This window comes from Jatropha curcas, chromosome 3 (assembly GCF_041381405.1).
Source record: "Jatropha curcas cultivar XTBG-Jc1 chromosome 3, XTBG_Jcur_1.0, whole genome shotgun sequence".
Taxonomy (NCBI): Eukaryota; Viridiplantae; Streptophyta; class Magnoliopsida; order Malpighiales; family Euphorbiaceae; genus Jatropha; species Jatropha curcas.
Window position 1 is genome coordinate 10,792,337 of NC_143153.1, and position 21,335 is coordinate 10,813,671.

The window sequence follows — 21,335 nt, forward strand, 5'->3', positions numbered from 1 at the left end:
ATCCCCCCGAAGGACCCGAAAACATCCTTTTTGTGGTTTTTGAATAAAATGTTTTTGTTTTGAATGCGATGCCAATAAATCGGTCTTATAAACAATTTTGAGTCGCCACCCATTGTTTAGGCAATGGGACCATTTTTACAAAAATGACTTCATTTTAAACCCAATTTTGTTTTAAGGCCAAATTATTTTTAAAAGACTGGTCAGGCGCACCAATGCGATTCTGGGTAAGGGAATTGGATACGCCGGCCCGTTGGAAGCCGACGCCCGGAAAAACCGGCCTCTATTATTAACCTATGATTTCTAATTTATTTTAGTTAGAAAAGCCAAATTATTTATTTACTTAAACCCAACCCAAATAAATCGGACGGAGTTCCTATTTAGAAAATTATTTAATCGTCCCAAACAAATCTAATTATCACATAACAATTATTCAAATTAAAGCAATTAAATCAAAGCAATCAAACCAAATAAATAAAAAGACCCGCTCTTGCCTTATGGTTCAAGGCGGGCGACAAACCGAATCAAAAATATTAAAGGGAATAAATAAATAACCCACTCTTGCCTTATGGTTAAAGGCGGGCCACAAACCGAAGAATAAATCAAATAAATAAAAGACCCGCTCTTGCCTTATGGTTCAAGGCGAGCCACAAACCGAATCCAAAAAATATATATAAATCGAATGAAAAATTAAATCTATGAGCCAATAAAAATAAAACCATACATAATTGTTATTTAATATCTAAATCACATTTTTATTTTTTTATTTTTAGATTTTTTGCATTCAATCAAAAATAATCAAATTCACACAAATAAACATATATAATCACATTTTAATATTTTAAACTCAATTAAATTATAAACTGTTCATAATTGGAAATTCTCAAATTTATTGAAGAAATTAAACTTTATTTTTGTACAAAATTTATATTTTTTTTATTATTTCTGGAAAAATTGATGAATAGTACTGTTCATAGATGAACAAACAGTTACTATTCATCGATCGATTCTGGGAAAAATAATGAATAGTGCGTGAATAGTGTGTGAATAGTATCAATTTCTGGAAAATTTAAGAACATTCACTGTTCATTGATGAACAAACAGTTACTGTACATCGATTAAATTCTGAAAAAATTAAAAAAAGTTACTGTTCATTGAACAAACAGTTACTGTTCATCGATTATTTCTGGGAATATTGATGAACAGTTACTGTTCATCGATGAACATTTACGTATTTTTGCCCAGAATCAATTCTTAAGTTTTTTTTTTTACATTATTTCTTGTTCAAATGTAATTTAAGGACACATAAAATGGCCAAATATGAACAGAATATAATTTAAAGAAGCTTAAAATATTAAAATCACAAGAATATGTAAAAACACAAAAATATGTAAAAAAAAAATACAAAAATGTTAAGAAAATTACCTGATCCTCAGATTGAGGATTATAAATGGATCAAGATTTCCAGAAGCTTTTTTCCAAGGATTGATATATTTTTTATCTTTTGATTTTTTTTCTTTTTATGATTTAAATCACCTAAAATTAATATCTAACACCAATTTCTCTTCAAATCAATTCATAAGAATTTTTTGGAGAGAAATTGTGCAACACAGTGTATTTTTTAGAGTTTTTGCCTTGTGAAAATTGTGTGTGTTGTTGTGTGAAAATTGTGAGAAAGAGATAAATTTATAGAGCTAGGTTAACACTGTAGCACACGTACACTGTAGCAAACCAAAACTGTAGCACACGGCTACTGTAACAAACCGAATACTGTAGCACGCGGCTACTGTAGCACGCGGCTACTGTAGCACGCAGCTACTTTTTCTTTTTCTTTTTTTTTTTTTTAAATTAATTAATTTTAATTTTAATTAATTAATTTAATTTAATTTTTTAATTAATTAATTAATTTTTTATTTATTTTTTTATTTTTTTATAAAAATCCTTGGATGAAAAGACTTCTAAATACCATTAATTCATTTATCCTCGTGTCCTCATCGGATCAGGCGGGGCATAAAAACACGCGTCAACAGTTTGCCCCCACACTTTAGCATTAATTGCACAAACGATTAATGTTAAAGTGGCCCACTGACGCGCCTTCAATATTGGGCTGAATGAAGTAGCTATCTTGATCATCTGGTCACGTCCAAAGCTCAGTCTGATCGGCTTTGTTAGCTCCAATCGGATCGGTAACGACCTCCAAAACTCGGTCTGATTGGTTTTGAAGATACCTTCTAAGCTCGGTCTGATTGGCTTGAAGGATTTTGATTTGAATTGATTTGATCATCTGGTCACGTCCAAAGCTCAGTCTGATCGGCTTTGTTAGCTCCATTTAGATCTGCGATCAACTTCAAAGCTCGGTCTGACTGGCCTTGAAGTTACCTCCGAAGCGCGGTCTGATTGGCTTGAAGGATCTTGATTCATCTCCAAAGCACGGTCTGATTGGCCTTGAAGTTACCTCCGAAGCGCGGTCTGATTGGCTCGAAGGATTTTGAGTTGACTTCATCATCTGGTCACCTCCTTAGCTCAGTTGGATCGGCTTTGTCGGCTCCAGTCTGATTGGTAACAATCTCCAAAACTCGGTCTGATTGGTTTTGAAGATACCTTCTAAGCTCGGTCTGGTTGGCTCGAAGGATTTTGATTTGAATTGATTTCCTCAGCTCGGTGTAGTCGGCTTCAGAGAGTTTGAAAAGAGACCAAAGCACGGCGTAGTCGGCTTGGTTGTTTACTTCCTCGGCTCGGCGTAGTCGGCCTCAGAGAGTTTGAAAAGAGACCAAAGCACGGCGTAGTCGGCTTGGTTGTTTACTTCCTCGGCTCGGCGTAGTCAACCTCAGAGAGTTTGAAAAGAGTCCCAAGCACGGTGTAGTCGGCTTGGTTGTGTCCAAAGCACAGTGTAGTCGGCTTTGTTGTTCAAAGCACGGTGTAGTCGGCTTTGTTGTTCACCTCCTCAGCTCAACGTAGTCGGCTTCAGAGAATATGAAAAGAGTCCAAAGCACGGTGTAGTCGGCCTGGTTGTTTACTTCCTCAGCTCGGCGTAGTCGGCTTCAGAGAGTTTGAAAAGAGACCAAAGCACAGCATAGTCGGCTTGGTTGTTTACTTCCTCAGCTCGGCGTAGTCGGCTTCAGAGAGTTTGAAAAGAGACCAAAGCACAGCATAGTCGGCTTGGTTGTTTACTTCCTCAGCTCGGCGTAGTCGGCTTCAGAGAGTTTGAAAAGAGACCAAAGCACAACATAGTCGGCTTGGTTGTTTACTTCCTCAGCTCGGCGTAGTCGGCTTCAGAGAGTTTGAAAAGAGACCAAAGCACGGCATAGTCGGCTTGGTTGTTCACCTCTTCAGCTCGGTGTAGTCGGCCTTGGAGTTTTTTTTTTTTTTTTTTTTTTTTTTTTTTTTTTTTTTTTTTTAGAACTGCATGTTGATCATGTTTATATTTTTTTTTTTGAAAAGAACAATTTCTATGTACAAATAGATTTTGCCTTGTTAACTGTTGGAGCGTCAACGGCTTCGAGAAACCATCACCGGCTTCGAGAAACCATCACCAGTTAACCTGAAAACATTTTCAAAGGAAAAGAGCAATTTCTGTGTCCAAACAGATCTTGCCTTTATTAAATGTTGGAGCATCACATGCCCCCATGCATTAATAATCGTAAACTCTGAAATTTGAAATTTTGCATCAGGACAAAAGATTTTATTTTTGCCCCCAGTCTGGAATTCCATCCCGAGACCAAAAATATTATCTTTTAAGCAAACCTCGAAAATTTTATTTTTCTTTTCTTTTTTTTTTTTTTTTTTTTTGGAATTTTAGCAAATTTTCAGGTACACTCTTCCTGACGCGGTGTTGAGAGAAAACTTACCTGAGGGTAATCTGGTAGATTTGATGATTTTGCCCCCTGTGTGACGAGTCGCACACCGACTCCAAATCGATTGATTTTTTTGGATTTTACTTTATTCCTGCACAAAGGAAACAAAGCCAAAGAGACAAAAAAGAGAGGCATCTCGCCTACTTACAAGAGTGGTCTACCTTGCTAATGTGGGCCAAAATGCCCATCAATTTTATTCCAAAGTTAATAAAAGACAATGAAATAGGAGCTAAGCAAAAGCACATAAACAAAAAGGATTTACACTCTTGAAAAAGAAGGGATGACCCTTTTATCACCTGCAACGCGCAAAAAAAAAAAAAAAAAAAAAAAAAAGATAAAATATGCAACTTCTTTATGTATGCATGAACCTATTTAAAGGCTAAGAATTTTTATTGATGGTTTTTCTTTATTGATCCTTCCAAGGAAATTCACTGAGAAAATGGTATTCGTCCTCCTGATCGCTGTCTGAGAGAATCCAATACCCGGGCAAAACCAATAGTGGAAAATCTTCAGCGCAAATGAGCGAATGCTGACCATATAGGTAGAGAGGGAGGTCTTATAATCAACAATCATGCCTCCGAAACAAGAGGAAAGATGAATTTGAGGATCAAGCTTTTTATTGCTCTTACTTCTTTCAACATCATACTGAAGTAAAGAGAAACTACTTTAATACAACGATCATTTATTCTGACTACTCATTCGCCTATTCCCCTTTTAGTCAAGTTGATGACATTGAGCAACCAGTAACATGTATGTCACAAATGCATGGCATAGATTTCACATTTAAACTAAGCACCATGCGTTAATCTCAAAAATTTTATTTATTTATTATTTATTTTTTTCATTCTTTTTTTTTTTTTAACTCTAACTTTTGCCTAGGTCGCCCTTTACGGGTTTTCAACCTAGCGAGTGCATCTCTTGCCTAGGTCGCCCTTTCGATTTTTCAACCTAGCCCTTTTTTTTTTTTTTAATCGAAACCATCATTTCAGACATAAAAACCTTTTCATTTGGTCTTGATTAACGATCCGATGCAGTAGCACCTTTGTCCAACAGTTTCTGGATTCTGAACAATCCATGCCAGTTGGGTCTGAATTTTCCTTCAGGAAGACGCCTGCTTTGAAGTGAAGGCCATTGCCTGTAATTATGTGATGAGGAGCACTATAGCGACAGAAAACAGAACATGTTCTGTTCCATAAATCTAGCCACCTATTTGGCATTCAATGAATAAGACAGACTTTTGAAAGACTCACTTTCGGCTCCCCTTTTCTTTTTATTTTTTTTTGTTTTTTTTTTGTTTTTGTTTTTTTGTTTTTTGTTTTTTTTTTTTTTTTTTTTATGGAATAACATCCCATTCTTGCAGCACTGTCGAACAGAACATTTATAGAGGGAAGCTATCTTTAGGCGAGGCTTTGTTTAAACTTCTGTAGTCGACATAGGCTCTTAATTTTCCATCCTTCTTAAGCACAGAGGCTATGTTTGCTAACCACTCAGGGCAGTGCACTACCTTCAAGAAACCTGCATTTAGTTGCTTCGGAATCTTAGCCTTGATCTTATCTTGCCACTTTGTTCTGACCCGTCTACTTTACTAGCCTGATATTCGGCTCGATGGGGATGAAATGCTCTGCAATTGGCTTGTTGATCTCTGGCGCATCAGCATAATTCCAGGCAAAGACTTCTGGATTCTTCTCGAGACATTCTTGGAGATCTTTTTTGAGCTTAAATTCTGATCCGATTTTGATTATTTTGAGATCTTCGGTGGTGCTTAGGTTAAATGCAAAATGATGCAATACATTTATGCCAAATATGCGTGTGGTATAATCAACGCCATGAACATAACAATCAGGAGAAGTAAGAAAACAAGTAATCAAAATTCACTCCCATTGATTAAAATAGTAAATGAAATCCATCCAGATTGTCCCCAAAGCAATATTCAAAAAAAAATAAAATAAAAACAAAACAGGGTTAAGAGCTTGTTCAATATAGCTACTTCGTCAGCACCGGGAGCATCCTCGGTCTTTGGAGCAGCTTTTTTTCTTTCACCTTTGTGTGCTTTGACATTTTCAGCATCTTCCTCAGCTTCCTCTGCATCTTTCGTTGCAGTCATCCCGAATGTTTAGCACACATCCTCTCTTCCAATCCTGCCTCTACCAATATAAGCTCTTTAGGCAAACTGCTTCCAACTGCATTAATTGATCCACCTGTTGGGGACCCATGAGGTGGATAGTTATACTGATACTGTGGCAGAGGATTATCCCATGTGCTCGGCTTATTACGCTCATTAGGCTTAGTGATCTTCCCACTATCTATCAAATCTTGTATAGCGTCCCTGAGCTGGAAGCAATTATCAGTAGAATGGCCTTTGCACTGATGGTATTCGCAGTTTTGATCAATAAACCTACCCCGAATAGGTTTAGACGGATTAATTGGTAGCTTAGACAATACGCCATTCCTGATGCAGGATCTCATGACTGTGCTTAAGGGCTTGCCCAAATCAGTGAATTCCCTTCTCACTTTCTCATTAACAGCTCCAATTGTATTGCTACTCCCCGGCTGGTTTATAGCTACATTTCCAGCATTTCTATTATGATCACTGTAGGAAGACCGGTAATTGCCAAATCCTCGGTTTTTCTTCTTCTCTTCATTATACAATTCTTCAATGTTCAATCCAGCCCTCTGCACTAGAGCAAAATCAGTGAGAGGTTGGGCTAACATCCTGTCTCTGAAAAAGGGTAACAAACTCCTACAGAATATTATGATCAATTCCTGGTCCTTCGGCCTCGTCTGGACCCTGTATAGCTTGGTTCTCCACCTCCTGTAATAGTCGGAAAAACTTTCATCTTTCCCCTGTCTTAGGCTCTCCAAATCACGCAAACCAAAATCATCACTCTCATCAGTCTTGAAATGCTTAAGAAAAGCAGTCTGTAGTTTGATCCAATTCTTCTGAATCTCCTCATTTAGACCATCATACCACCTCCGATAATCTTTATGTAATGTTTGCGGGAATGCTCGCAAAACATCTTCTTCATTGTACCGGTTCATCTGAGAAACCCGGAGGAATTCAGATAGATGAGAACGGGGATCGTTGTCTCCTTCAAATGTGGTATGTTTGAATGTTTTAAATGAAGTGGAGCTAGTTGGATGCAAAACATACTCAGTTATATGAAAATTGGTGACCGGATCTTTTTCTTTTATTACAGACATTTTCTCAACCTTGTCTTTTAATTCTGCAAGTTGCTTAATTACATCATTTTCAATAGGGACAGTGTTTCCTACAGTAGCCTGATTGTCTGACCCAGGTTCTGGAATTTGTCTTTCTTCAACCACTGGTTGACTGCTTGAACCGGGAGGAGTTTGATTTTGGATCCTATCTTGGGCGAGAGCAGCGGCTACAATCTGAGCAATAGTTCTCATCTGGGCTTCAGAGAACCCAGTCTCATTGTTGTCACCCATTTCTGCTAGATCTAGACTTGAATAATTGACTAGAGTAGGCTCGGGGATTGGGGATACTCTGACCAAACGTTGACCAGGGCGCCGATGCCAAGTTCTCGAAGCAATTTCCCGGGAAGGATCAATTCTGACTGATAGATAAAAATACCTGAGTTAAAGTATGTCTGCATGTATGCATGAGAAAATGAAAACACATAGGATGAGAAATGCAATTCTAATGTGCTAATGATCAGTATGGAAATAAGATCTTGATTTCGACGACTGGACCCAAAATTTGGTGTGAATAATATGATAATAACTTATTTTGTATTCAAACATTTATGGCATTATCTGTCGTCAACCATTCCTTTTGGATTTTACGGTCAACTATTTTCTCTCAAGTCCCTAACTTTTGCCTTGGAATGAAAGAATTTTCAAGCGGGATTTTTTTCTTCATATCCTTACTTTTTGCCTTGGAACATATGGTCCCAAGCAGGATATCATTTTGTTTTGTTACAAATTTTATAGTCTCTCCCTTATTTTCAGACAATGCGAGAAATGTAAAGATACAAAGGAATCGCAACCCCCTTATATCTCCCTTTTCTTTTGGGGTATTAATTCGCTATAAGTAATTGTATAATATTATTCAAAACGAATTTGATGTCCAGTCTCGATACCAAGGTCAGATGTCCATACCGAATCATTAGCTTAGCTCTTATTAATGTATGGCTGAAAAGAAAATTGTTACATGATGCATGAAAGTCACAACATATGTACAATTGATAGCATACAGGGGAACGGGAGTTGGGAAATGCATGCCTTCCAACCTTATTTCTCCCACACACGAATTCCACTGGTGTAAATTCCGACATCTGTTTCCTAGGATTTGGTCTAATCTCGACAACCAACAGGGGGTTTTGAGATTGACGATATAAACTCTCGAAAATGAATGTGGCATAACAACAGCAAATAGAATCGGGTACACCTTAGGGGAAGTAACTAAGGTTTTTTCAACTATATGCATTGGCTTTAGTCTTATTGGGCTTAACAAAGTCTAGGTTCCACAAACAGGATTCGAGCTTTGTTGGGCCTACTCCTTTTGACGCACCTTTAAGGTACTAGGCTTGCAGTTGGTACTAATGTTAATTCTCGGATGGATGCACCTAAATCGTATAGTTTAGGCTAGATCCACCGTCAAATTTAACACCAGTACCGAAGGGTAGCATGGGTAGAATGAGGTGAGAAGAGAGAAATGCAATATGAATGCAAAAATCCTAGAAAGAAAAGGAAAGCAATTAAACATATACGGACGATTAAATAATTTTCCAACGGCTTTCTAACCAATTATTTTTTTTAGAAAACATAGGTTTTTAGAGTTAATTCCTAATCACAACCATCTAATTATTAAAAATAATCGGGGATCAGTGGTTGATCCCCAGTGAAGTCGCCAATCTGTTTTCGCCCAAAATCCCCCCGAAGGACCCGAAAACATCCTTTTTGTGGTTTTTGAATAAAATGTTTTTGTTTTGAATGCGATGCCGATAAATCGGTCTTATAAACAATTTTGAGTCGCCACCCATTGTTTAGGCAATGGGACCATTTTTACAAAAATGACTTCATTTTAAACCCAATTTTGTTTTAAGGCCAAATTATTTTTAAAAGACTGGTCAGGCGCACCAATGCGATTCTGGGTAAGGGAATTGGATACGCCGGCCCGTTGGAAGCCGACGCCCGGAAAAACCGGCCTCTATTATTAACCTATGATTTCTAATTTATTTTAGTTAGAAAAGCCAAATTATTTATTTACTTAAACCCAACCCAAATAAATCGGACCGAGTTCCTATTTAGAAAATTATTTAATCGTCCCAAACAAATCTAATTATCACATAACAATTATTCAAATTAAAGCAATTAAATCAAAGCAATCAAACCAAATAAATAAAAAGACCCGCTCTTGCCTTATGGTTCAAGGCGGGCGACAAACCGAATCAAAAATATTAAAGGGAATAAATAAATAACCCACTCTTGCCTTATGGTTAAAGGCGGGCCACAAACCGAAGAATAAATCAAATAAATAAAAGACCCGCTCTTGCCTTATGGTTCAAGGCGGGCCACAAACCGAATCCAAAAAATATATATAAATCGAATGAAAAATTAAATCTATGAGCCAATAAAAATAAAACCATACATAATTGTTATTTAATATCTAAATCACATTTTTATTTTTTTATTTTTAGATTTTTTGCATTCAATCAAAAATAATCAAATTCACACAAATAAACATATATAATCACATTTTAATATTTTAAACTCAATTAAATTATAAACTGTTCATAATTGGAAATTCTCAAATTTATTGAAGAAATTAAACTTTATTTTTGTACAAAATTTATATTTTTTTTATTATTTCTGGAAAAATTGATGAATAGTACTGTTCATAGATGAACAAACAGTTACTATTCATCGATCGATTCTGGGAAAAATAATGAATAGTGCGTGAATAGTGTGTGAATAGTATCAATTTCTGGAAAATTTAAGAACATTCACTGTTCATTGATGAACAAACAGTTACTGTACATCGATTAAATTCTGAAAAAATTAAAAAAAGTTACTGTTCATTGAACAAACAGTTACTGTTCATCGATTATTTCTGGGAATATTGATGAACAGTTACTGTTCATCGATGAACATTTACGTATTTTTGCCCAGAATCAATTCTTAAGTTTTTTTTTTTACATTATTTCTTGTTCAAATGTAATTTAAGGACACATAAAATGGCCAAATATGAACAGAATATAATTTAAAGAAGCTTAAAATATTAAAATCACAAGAATATGTAAAAACACAAAAATATGTAAAAAAAAAATACAAAAATGTTAAGAAAATTACCTGATCCTCAGATTGAGGATTATAAATGGATCAAGATTTCCAGAAGCTTTTTTCCAAGGATTGATATATTTTTTATCTTTTGATTTTTTTTCTTTTTATGATTTAAATCACCTAAAATTAATATCTAACACCAATTTCTCTTCAAATCAATTCATAAGAATTTTTTGGAGAGAAATTGTGCAACACAGTGTATTTTTTAGAGTTTTTGCCTTGTGAAAATTGTGTGTGTTGTTGTGTGAAAATTGTGAGAAAGAGATAAATTTATAGAGCTAGGTTAACACTGTAGCACACGTACACTGTAGCAAACCAAAACTGTAGCACACGGCTACTGTAACAAACCGAATACTGTAGCACGCGGCTACTGTAGCACGCAGCTACTTTTTCTTTTTCTTTTTTTTTTTTAAATTAATTAATTTTAATTTTAATTAATTAATTTAATTTAATTTTTTAATTAATTAATTAATTTTTTATTTATTTTTTTATTTTTTTATAAAAATCCTTGGATGAAAAGACTTCTAAATACCATTAATTCATTTATCCTCGTGTCCTCATCGGATCAGGCGGGGCATAAAAACACGCGTCAACAAGACCAGAATGGCAAGATAAGATCAAAGCTGAAGTCCAGAAGCAGTTAGATGCAGGATTCTTAGAGGTAGTTCACTATCCGGAATGGTTGGCGAATATAGTCCTGGTACTGAAGAAAGACGGGAGGATAAGGGTCTGTGTTGATTACAGGGACTTGAATAAAGCCTCACCTAAAGATGACTTTCCACTTCCACACATAGATGTTTTAATCGACAGCGCTGCCGGAATGGGATGTTATTCTATCATGGACGGATTGTCCGGGTACAACCAAATACTGATGGCTTTAGTGGACAAGCACAAGACGGCCTTCACCATGGATTTCGGAACATTTTGCTATAAGGTAATGCCATTTGGATTGAAGAACGCCGGGGCAACATACTAGAGAATGGCTACAACGTTGTTTCATGATATGATCCATAAAGGGTTAGAAGTATACATAGATGACATGGTGATCATGACAAAAACACAGGAAGAACATGCAGAGATGTTGGAAAAGTTCTTCGCACGGGTCAAGCAGTATAACTTGAGACTCAATCCCAAGAAGTGCGTATTCGGAGTAACGAAGGGGAAGTTGTTAGGTTTCATTGTAGGACCTAACGGGATTGAGGTTGACCCCGACAAAATAAAAGTCATTCAGGACATGGAGTCGCCTAGAACAGAACGTCAGGTGAGAAGCTTCCTGGGTAAAATTCAGTACATCAGCAGGTTCATTTCGAGGTTATCCATCACCTGTGCTCCAATTTTCAAGCTACTGAAGAAGAATCAGCCAGTCAAGTAGAACGAGGACTGCCAGAAGGCCTTTGATCACATAAAGAAATACTTGATGAATCCACCGGTGCTCAGTTCACCAAGACCAGGAGAACCTCTAATCTTGTATCTATCTGTAGAAGATGCAGGAGTTGGAGCAATATTGGTACAGCCGGACGCCGCTGGAGTAGAAAAGGCCATTTATTACATTAGCAAGAAACTACTGCCCATAGAGGAGAAGTACAACTTGGTGGAGAAAACATGCATGGCAGTAGTGTGGTCGATAAAGAAGTTGCGGCCTTACTTCGATTCCTTCAAGGTCACTTTTGTCTCCAAAATTGATCCTCTGAAGTATTTGCAGAGAACGCCTACTCTAGAGGGACGTTTGTCTAAATGGTTAATTCAGATGTCTAGCGTGGATGCAGAATTTGTAACGAAGAAAACGGTCAAAGGTCGGGCTGTAGCAGAATTCCTGGCAGAGAATCCAATTACAAGTGATGAACCTTGGGAATTGGAGTTTCCAGATGAGCACTTACTATGTATCAAAACAGGGGCTTGGAAATTGTACTTTGATGGATTAGCCAACAGAAATGGAGCCGGAGCTGGTATTGTAATTGAAGCACCTAATGGCGAGGTTACCACGATGTGCAAGAGACTGTTGTTCCCGGTCACTAATAACATGGCAGAGTATGAAGCATGCATTATGGGGATGGAAGCTCTCCTTGCATCCGGTGCTAAGGAGGTCGAGGTAATAGGAGATTCGTTATTGGTTATTGAACATGTTAACGAGAGATGGAAGGTAGAGGAAGAAAGACTGAAGCCCTATGTTGAGTACTTGTTGAAAAAGGCAGCACTATTCGACAAGATCACTTTCACTCACATAGGAAGAACCTATAACAGAATTCCAGACGCCTTGGCAAACTTAGCATCGGCCTGGCAAGATTTGAGTAAAGTTCCGAAAAAGCCATTTATCATTACCACAGCCAATATCCCATGCTATAAAGAACATTTTGTGAACCAGGTAGAGTTGGAGGAAGAACCATGGTTCACGGATATTCTGAGGTATATGAAAGACGGTACTTTTTCTGATGATGCTACAAAAGAAGACCGTGCAGTTCTCAGAAAAATGGCTTTCAATTATGTTCTAGCTGATGGTGAACTTTACAGAAGAGATTGGGATGGAATGTTGCTGAGATGCGTGAGTAAGAAAGAGGGAGAAGACGTAATGAGGAAGGTGCACGAAGGAGTCTGTGGTACTCACCTAAGCGGCATGAGCCTAGCAAGAAAAATCATGAGGCAAGGATATTTTTGGATGCAGATAGAAGGTGACTGTGTTCAGTATGTGCATCATTGCAAAGCTTGCCAATATCATGACAATAAAAGCCACTTACCTGCTGTTGAACTCCATCCGACAACTCCTTCTTGGCCTTTTTCTGCATGGGGTATAGACGTCATCGGCAAAATCTCGCCAGCAGCATCCAACGGCCATCAGTATATATTGGCTGCAGTTGACTACTTCTCTAGATGGATTGAGGCTCAATCTTACAAAACCTTAACCGCCAAACATGTAGCTAGATTAATTGAACAGAACATTTTCTGTCGCTATGGTGTTCCCCATCACATAGCTACAGATAATGGTTCTTATTTTCAAGCAGATGTTGGTCAATTGCTTTATAGATACAAGGTTGAGCATCACCATTCTTCTCCTTATCGCCCTCAGGCTAATGGCGCAGTAGAAGCTGCGAATAAGGAGATCAAAAGAATCCTATCGAAGATGTGTGAAAGGTACAGAAGCTGGGCTGAGAAACTTCCTTTCGCGCTCTGGGGGCATCGCACTACATTCAAATCAGTAAACGGAGCTTCCCCTTTTGAACTTGTATACGGAATGGAGGCAGTGTTACCGATAGAGCTCGAAAAGAAGTCTCTCAGGGTTTTGGTAGAAGCTAGTATGACCGAAGAGGAATGGGTCAAGAAGAGATATGAAGATTTGGCGCTCTTAGACGGGAAAAGACTGAATGCTCGATTCCAGGATCAGATGAGGAAAAGAAGAATTGCTCGTTTCTACTAAGTACGATTCTAGGTAATTCCCTTACCTAGAATCGTACTTAGTACGCCTGACCAGTTTTCTTTCAAATAATTAGGCCTTAAATAAAAATGGGATAAATGGAGTCACTTTTGTAAAATAAAATTGGAAACGGTCCCATTGCCGAAATAATGGGTGGCGACTAAAATAATTTATAAGACCGATTTCTCGGCATCGTATATCTAAAAAGATTTTTATCACCTTTTCTCTAAAATAATCCAATGACCAAACAATAACATAAAAAGAGATTATAAAATTCCCCTTTTTCGTGTTTTGTCACCGGGGGGGCGAAAACATTCATGGAAGAACAGCCGCGCCACGCAAATCCTACCTGCATGACGCGACTGTTGACACAGGCAGAAACTCTAAAAAACAGTCATATGCTACAAATTATGGATCAAAAGCGGTAAAAATGAGAAATTTTTTTACTTACCTCGGATTGAAAACCGCGCATACGGCTCGTCTCGTATCTAACCGGGAACTCTGTGCCCGGCAACGGAAGAAGCTGCAGCGGCCGTGTCTCGGGGGTCAATGGATTCCGGCTCACCGGCATCGGCTCGCCGTCAAAGGTAGGAATATCCGGTAGGGCCCCGAGGGTCTCCATCTCCGGAGTGTAAGCAGAAGCGGGGATTTCTGAGATCTGAGACATCGTTTTCGGTTGAACAGTTCAGAGAATTTTCAATCGCTTAGGGTTTGTGAATAAGTGAAACTGAATTGGTTATGAAGGAAGTTACTTATAGTAAGTATCTGGGCCCAAGCCCATTTTCCAAGCAACGGGCCCAAGCCCACTCTTCCGAGCCCAAAAAGAGCTACGGGCCCATTATCTCCTTTCAAAGCCCAATAGATCCGTGCGGCCCATTCAAAAGCCCACAACGGTACACTTCGGCAATTTGACGTCGATGTGCGGCTTGTACACTTCAGCAATTTTTGCCTACTCACCGCACAGGGGGCAGAAACACCAAATTACCCAGACTACCTTTAGGCCAACCGGTGAAGGTTTTTCGAAGTCGATAGTTCTTACTGATTAGTGATGGTGCATTGCGAAGCTAGTCAGAACAATTTCAAAACAGTGATGGTGTATTGCGAAGCTGTTTTAAATCTCTCCCCCAGTCAATGATGATGAATTGCGAAGTTGACATGGGTAAAACCAACATCTTTCGGGCCGATCAAACCAAGCCTCGAGGATGCCTTTTCTAAATCGACTGGAGCCGACAAAGCCGATCAAACCGAGCTGAGTAGGTGGCTAGATCAAAGTCCTTCAAGTCGATCAAACCGAGCTTTGAAGACTTTGTCATCAAATCAACGTCTTTCGAGCTGATCAAATCGAGCCTCGAGGATGTCTCTTTAGATTCCACGGGAGCCGACAAAGCCGATCAAACCGAGCTGAGAAGGTGACCAGACATTTAAAGTCCTTCAGGTGGATCAAACCGAGCCTCGGAGGTGTCTTCCAAGCCGATCAAACCGAGCTTTGAAGTCATTCACATGCTGTATGGAAATCGACAAAGCCGATCAAACCGAGCTTAGGAGGTGACCAGATGATTAATTCAGCATCTTTCCAAGCCGATCAAACCGAGCTTCGGAGATGATTGCCTGATAGAAGGCGCGTCAATGGACCACTTTAACATTAATTGTTTATACAATTAATGATAAAGTGGGGGGGCAAACCAGACCGGTAGTACTATTCACAGACCTGTCGTACTATTCACAGACCGGTAAATCACTATCCATTCATAGTTAATTATACTCAATATCTTCCTCAGATCGAAATAAAATATTATCCCCCTCTCTGTAGCACCATTCATGATCCGATAAAATCATATCATTTTAAGATTCGAAAATTTTGGGGCGTTACAGGAAGGCCTAACCACTTCCGATACTGATATAAGAATCTAATCTAAATAAATAGTAGTTACAACAGGTTATTGATACAAAAAAAAAAGTGTTTTTAGAAACTTAACAGTTTAACTACCATAAAGCTAATAATTGGGTCAGCTTATGATTTAGCAAATAATCTTATATGAATATTAATGTGGATTATTTGTTAGTAGAAGTCGAGGTATGTAGAATATAACTAGATAATTATATAAAAATTGATGAATTGAGGTTAAAGGTAGTTGTGAAAATATCAAGCCAGGAATAGCGAGTATTTATGATGTAAATTGTATATTTAAAATGATGTTAGAAATAGTATGACTAATATTATCATTGGAACATGATTGGAGGAAGATGGGATTTAGAATCGAATGCTTGCCCGACTGATGGGCCGTGTGATTTGAGTAAATGGTTAGATGAATGATTATGGTTATGGCGGATGGGATGAGTTGATGTGAATTGCCCGATGGAGGGGCTTTAAAAATTTATTATTAACTTATGGTTTGATCAAATTCTAGCGGAGATTCTGCCGAAATTTCGATAGAACCTAGACTAGTCTTAATTAATAACATAATTAATAAGTTTATTTAGATTAATTCTATAACTTGATACATAATAAATAACGTGCTCTAATTATTTTATTATTATCATTATTATTCATTTAATTATTCAATTATTTATTTATTTTCATTATTATTATTTATTATTATTATTTATTTTATCATTGTTGTTTATTACTACAGCTATTTATTTATTTATTTGCATTTGAGTATGGATGTCTAATTGTGCATTGCATTACGATGTTTAATTAATCAATATGTTTGCATGTAATTGCAATGCTTGATTAGTTGTGATGTGACAATGTTTTGTCATGTTTGTGTGGAGTTGCAATGAAGTGGGTCACCATGGGTTTGTGAGGGCGGTCTACGAGTTCGTTGGCCGTATGGGAGATTGGCACCCCGTGTGCACCTGATGATATGATATGGATAATATGGATAAACTACAGGGTGGCCTCCAGTTGGTATGGAAAAGAAAAGAGAGAATGGAAAAACAATGAGAGGGCTGGTCAAGTGAGGATTAGACCAGTTGGCCGTATGGGGGATCGGCTCCCTGGCCCACACGTTATGAGAGGGTGGGCCATGTGTGAGGACGGCTCATTGGGGGTTTTCAGTGACGCCACAGACCAATTTCCACGTGATGTGATTATGTGAAGTTGTTAATAAGTGTGAGTGCTATTGTTATGCCATTTGTGTGACTGTCTGCGTGAGCATATACTAGTCGGACAACTAGATTGATATATTTACACATTTATGTGAATGCAAGTGTTTTGCAAAAATTATTACTCCTTAGAAAACTCACATGTCTTGTTTAATTTTTTAGAAAGTAAGTTTCTCTTTAATTCGATTTAAGCTATGTTTCTTCGCCGCATGGCTAGAAAGAAATTTTCCTAGTTCCATAATTATTTTGCTATGTAACTATATGTATAAGAAGCTATGTATATCAAACAGTTAGTAACTTCGCAGTTGTAGAATTTACATACATTTAGTCGTGTATTAACATAGATGTAATAATTCTATGAGCCCATATTAGAAATGTGGTGTATTGTAAATTGGGCTTGAACTGTGAAATGTTGAAGATAATAAATTTGGACCGAGGTATAATAAAATCTTGAGGTTTATTTTTCCTAGAATATGGGCTGAATGTTTAAAATTTATATTGAGATAGTAGATTTTAGTGTTTCAGGCTTACTACGGTCCTCGGGGGCCTTAAGCTTACCTGGCCCTACGGTCCAGTCCATGGAAACGGGTCATGACAAAGTTGGTATCAGAGCTTAGGTTAGGGTTCTAGGACACAACTGCAAAGTATAGGAAATTTCTTTATATTGGGATCGGCCATAACCAACATAAGGAAAGAAACTTTGTGATTTCCTCCCTAGGGATGGTGGACGCACTAGACCTTAAGAGGTGGGAAAACCCACATCTATTATGTAGATCAATAGACTATAGAATAAGTAATTCAAGGTTTGAAGTGAAAGTAGTGAATAATAAGATAAGTCTATCACAATACCTATAGGGGCTATAACTAGTATCAATCTTTAGGCTTGGGAATAGAGTAATACCTAGACGATAGTGGATTGGCCTGATCACCCTGTACACTACTTTTCATGTGACCTCTGTTCCTATCGGTAGGTAGGATTGTGTAGAATATAATAGGATTTTCATTGGTGGGACAGATTCATAAACATAAGAAGTAATTTTAAGGTGAGTAGGAATATGTAATCAAATATTCAGCTCAGCTACTGAAATTCTTTAAAGATTATCCAAAATATAAAATTTTATATCACGTTATTTACTTGTTATTTCAAATTAAAATCTCCTTTTGAATTTGAATTTAAATTGTATTATCATAAATAATTTGAAATTGATTATATATATATATATATATATTTTTGTTTTCGAAAGTTGTCTACTTATATCACGGGGCCAATTGGATGAGATAACAAAGTAAAAATGATCATGAGTGTAGTTGGAACTTGAAAGAAAGTTTTGAGAAGAATAAGATAAAGGGTGGTAATGATAAATGGTGATAAATAAGTAGACAATTAGTAGTCAAGTTACGAACATAAATGTTGAGAAAGTTTGAGGAGACAATTTTAGTTTAGAAGCTAGGTTGCAAGTAGATTTAGAGTGTAGGACTGTTCAATGTAATAAATGGAAGAAATAACATTAGGAATGGACTTGAATGGTTTAAGGGTATAGAAATGGTATATATAACAAGTGGTAATATATGTTAGGAGCAAGTAGTAGACAAATCAGAGTAATTTATAAATATCTTACTAAACTTAAATAAGAAAATATTGATTGATTAAAGGCAAATGAGATAGGTAAGTTAAATATAAATTTGACTCAAGTTAGCGATAAGTAGACGTATGGTTAATTAAAATTTTTAATTAAAATGTTAAGACTATAGTTTGGAAAATTCTAGTCCATGATATGGACAGAAAAGTGAGAAATTATTAGTATATATAAATTAGGCGATAAGAAGTTAACGAGATTGATTTAATGTGATATTTGGGTGTTAAGATAGCATTAGGTCAGGACTTAAGAAATTTTTTTTTTTTAAAGACCTTAGTATTGATGTGTATTAGATGAAAGTGTGTAACACCCACCGGCCAATCCCGAAGAACCAGACGGCGGATGCCACAATCGGTGCCGGAGCACCGTCTTATGTCACTTATTAAAGCTAGATCACAAATTAGAAGTGGTTAAATTTTCATAAGGAGGCAAGTAATTAACATTTTGTTTTGTTTTTTTTTTTTTTACAAAAATAATATTTGAGGAAATTCCTACGAAAATTTTGCAAGAGTTTCCCCTAAAAATTAACTTGCCACACTATGAAAATATACACACTTCCAATTTTCTCCAAACCCCCAAAACTCCAATTCAACACAACATACTACAAGCACTTCTAAATATCCATCAACATACGCATAAAATTCAAAACACATTCTTTTCAAGGAATCTATAATCATCATACACCAAAAATATAATAAGATGTTATTTCCTTAAATAATCATAACTCTTAATACATTATAAACTTCTTATGTCCATCCTTCACAACACAATATTTATATACATGCCAAAAATCACCATTTACAAAATATCCTACCCAAAATGTGATATCTACTCTGATGCTCGTCCTCTGGTCTTGAAGAACACCCTCCGCTCCTAACCTGCGCGTGATAAAAATCAACGCGCTGAGTGGAAGACTCAGTGGTGCTAAATAACCAACAATTAATTAACAATAATAGCCAAGGCAAAACTTAAATTACTCAACTATATAAATACTGAAATCGCATGCATTTAATTCAAATACTTTTATAAATACAAATATGTCTTCATTCTTTTATAGCAATAATAAAATTTTATTTTTCGTTAAGGCTCGTACTCATGCAGAATGAACATAAGCAGATTTGATCGTGGCCTATATTAGCGCCACCCCCATCACATACTCGTGGCCTATGAAAGCACCACCGTGGCCTATGAAAGCACCACCCCCATCACACAATCGTGGCCTATGAAAGCACCACCGTGGCCTATGAAAGCACCACCCCATCACACAAATAAGCGCGTCCGCCTATTTAGAAGGGCTGATAACCCTAGCATATGATCATAGCTTCACAATAAGAAAATCCATCTCATCATACCACGTTTCAATCATGCATAGTAGAGCCCAAATCAAAATCATTCTTTCACAAAAGCAATAATTATAAATCAAAACCTCTTCATTTCTTAATACTCATTACTCAAAACATTATAGATATATATAAACTTAAGATAGTATAAAAGTACATAAATCAAGAACTTTTCAGCATTTTCATAATCTTGACCTTTGCTGGGTTTTTAACACATAATTTGAGTTATGGGTCTCCAAATTGAATGAAATCAGATTCATTAGAAAGCTAAGACAAAATACTACAAATGTTCAGAAGGGACCACAGCCTAGATCAAAGAGTAAGATAGCAAACAAAAGCTCAGAACACAGACCAACAGATCAGACCTGGTTCAGCAGAACCAAGTCCAATGTTTCTTGAATTCCTACTTCACCAAACACTCAAATGAAACCAATTCAGAACGAGAGAAGTCTGAAGACACAGGGAAACAACTTTTATGAAGAACTCAGAACCTAATCTTGTCATTATAGTGGTCAAAATGGGCACTCAATTTAGTAATGCATGTGGCCCGACACAACAGAGTCAGTTTGGGTGTTTCAGCCATAAGTTGAGCTATGTATCTCCAATTTGGACAAAAGAGGATGGTTTGGAAAGATAAGAAGTGAATCTATAACTTTTATGAAGAACATAAGACATTATTTTGCCATTTGAGTGGTCAAAATGGACAATCATTTCGGATAGACAGGTAAGACAGCATAACAGAACCAGTTTTGGTATTTCAATCATAAGTTGAGCTACAAGTATTGGAATTAGACATAAGAATATGTTCTGGAAAGCTGAGAAATAGAGCTACAACTTTCATGAAGAAGTCAGAAACAAATGGGAAGTGTAAAGGGGTCAAAAATGAGTTCCAATCCCACGGCAGAACACATCTCACATTAAAATCAGCAATTTCAACAAAACATACAAAGTTCCCAAAATATATTCAAAACCCTAACCATGTAAAAACAACTTAAACAAGTGAAATTATGATTGCACTAACCTTATTAACAAGCTTGAATAAGCTTGGAAAGCCTTACTCCTTGGCTTTCTCTTTACCCTTTGAGGATGGTTCTCCAACCTCTTCAAAGCATGAAAAATCAACATTACAAGCAAAACTTGACAAAAGAAATAGTTGGAGCATGATTTAATGCATCAATAACATGTCTAAACCATGAATTCTACTTAACAATTCACAAAACTCAAAAACCACAACTTACTTGCTTCAATGGTAACTTCACTTCTCTTGGCTTTTAATCACCAAACTCAACTTCTACTTCTTAATTCTTAAGAATAAAGTACTAATCTATGGTTTAATTAGGTAGTTTGGTGGTAAATTTGGAGGTAAGAAAATGAAGAAATGAAAGAAAGAAGAAGAAGATGGAGATGGCGTGGATAAGGAGAAGAGAAGAAAGAAATAAGTGTTGTGGTGTTTACTTTAAGTGCCAAAGTCAAATTTGACTTCCAAATTCCATATCAATTGTGTGGCTAAGATCAAGTCCTAAGTAATCTCATCCAATGGCTCTAAATATTCCTCAAATAAATCTCTTCTACTTCTTATTTAACTCCACCAATTAATTAAATTAACTCCACTAAAATAATTCCTCATTTATTTCTTAATAGACCACACTAGAAATATTATGCATGTAATACATAAACTCTCCAAAAA

At 36.8% G+C, this 21,335-nt stretch overlaps 1 long non-coding RNA gene across 1 annotated transcript; it reads right to left on the bottom strand.

The window, feature by feature from the left end:
* Positions 1-18,998: 18,998 nt before the first annotated feature.
* Positions 18,999-21,049, bottom strand: LOC149497548 (uncharacterized). Its single transcript, XR_016320225.1, has 3 exons — positions 20,887-21,049; positions 20,670-20,749; positions 18,999-19,186 (listed from the first exon to the last, which is right to left on the bottom strand). It is a non-coding gene; the product is annotated as an uncharacterized LOC149497548 (long non-coding RNA).
* Between the last annotated feature and the right edge of the window lie 286 nt (positions 21,050-21,335).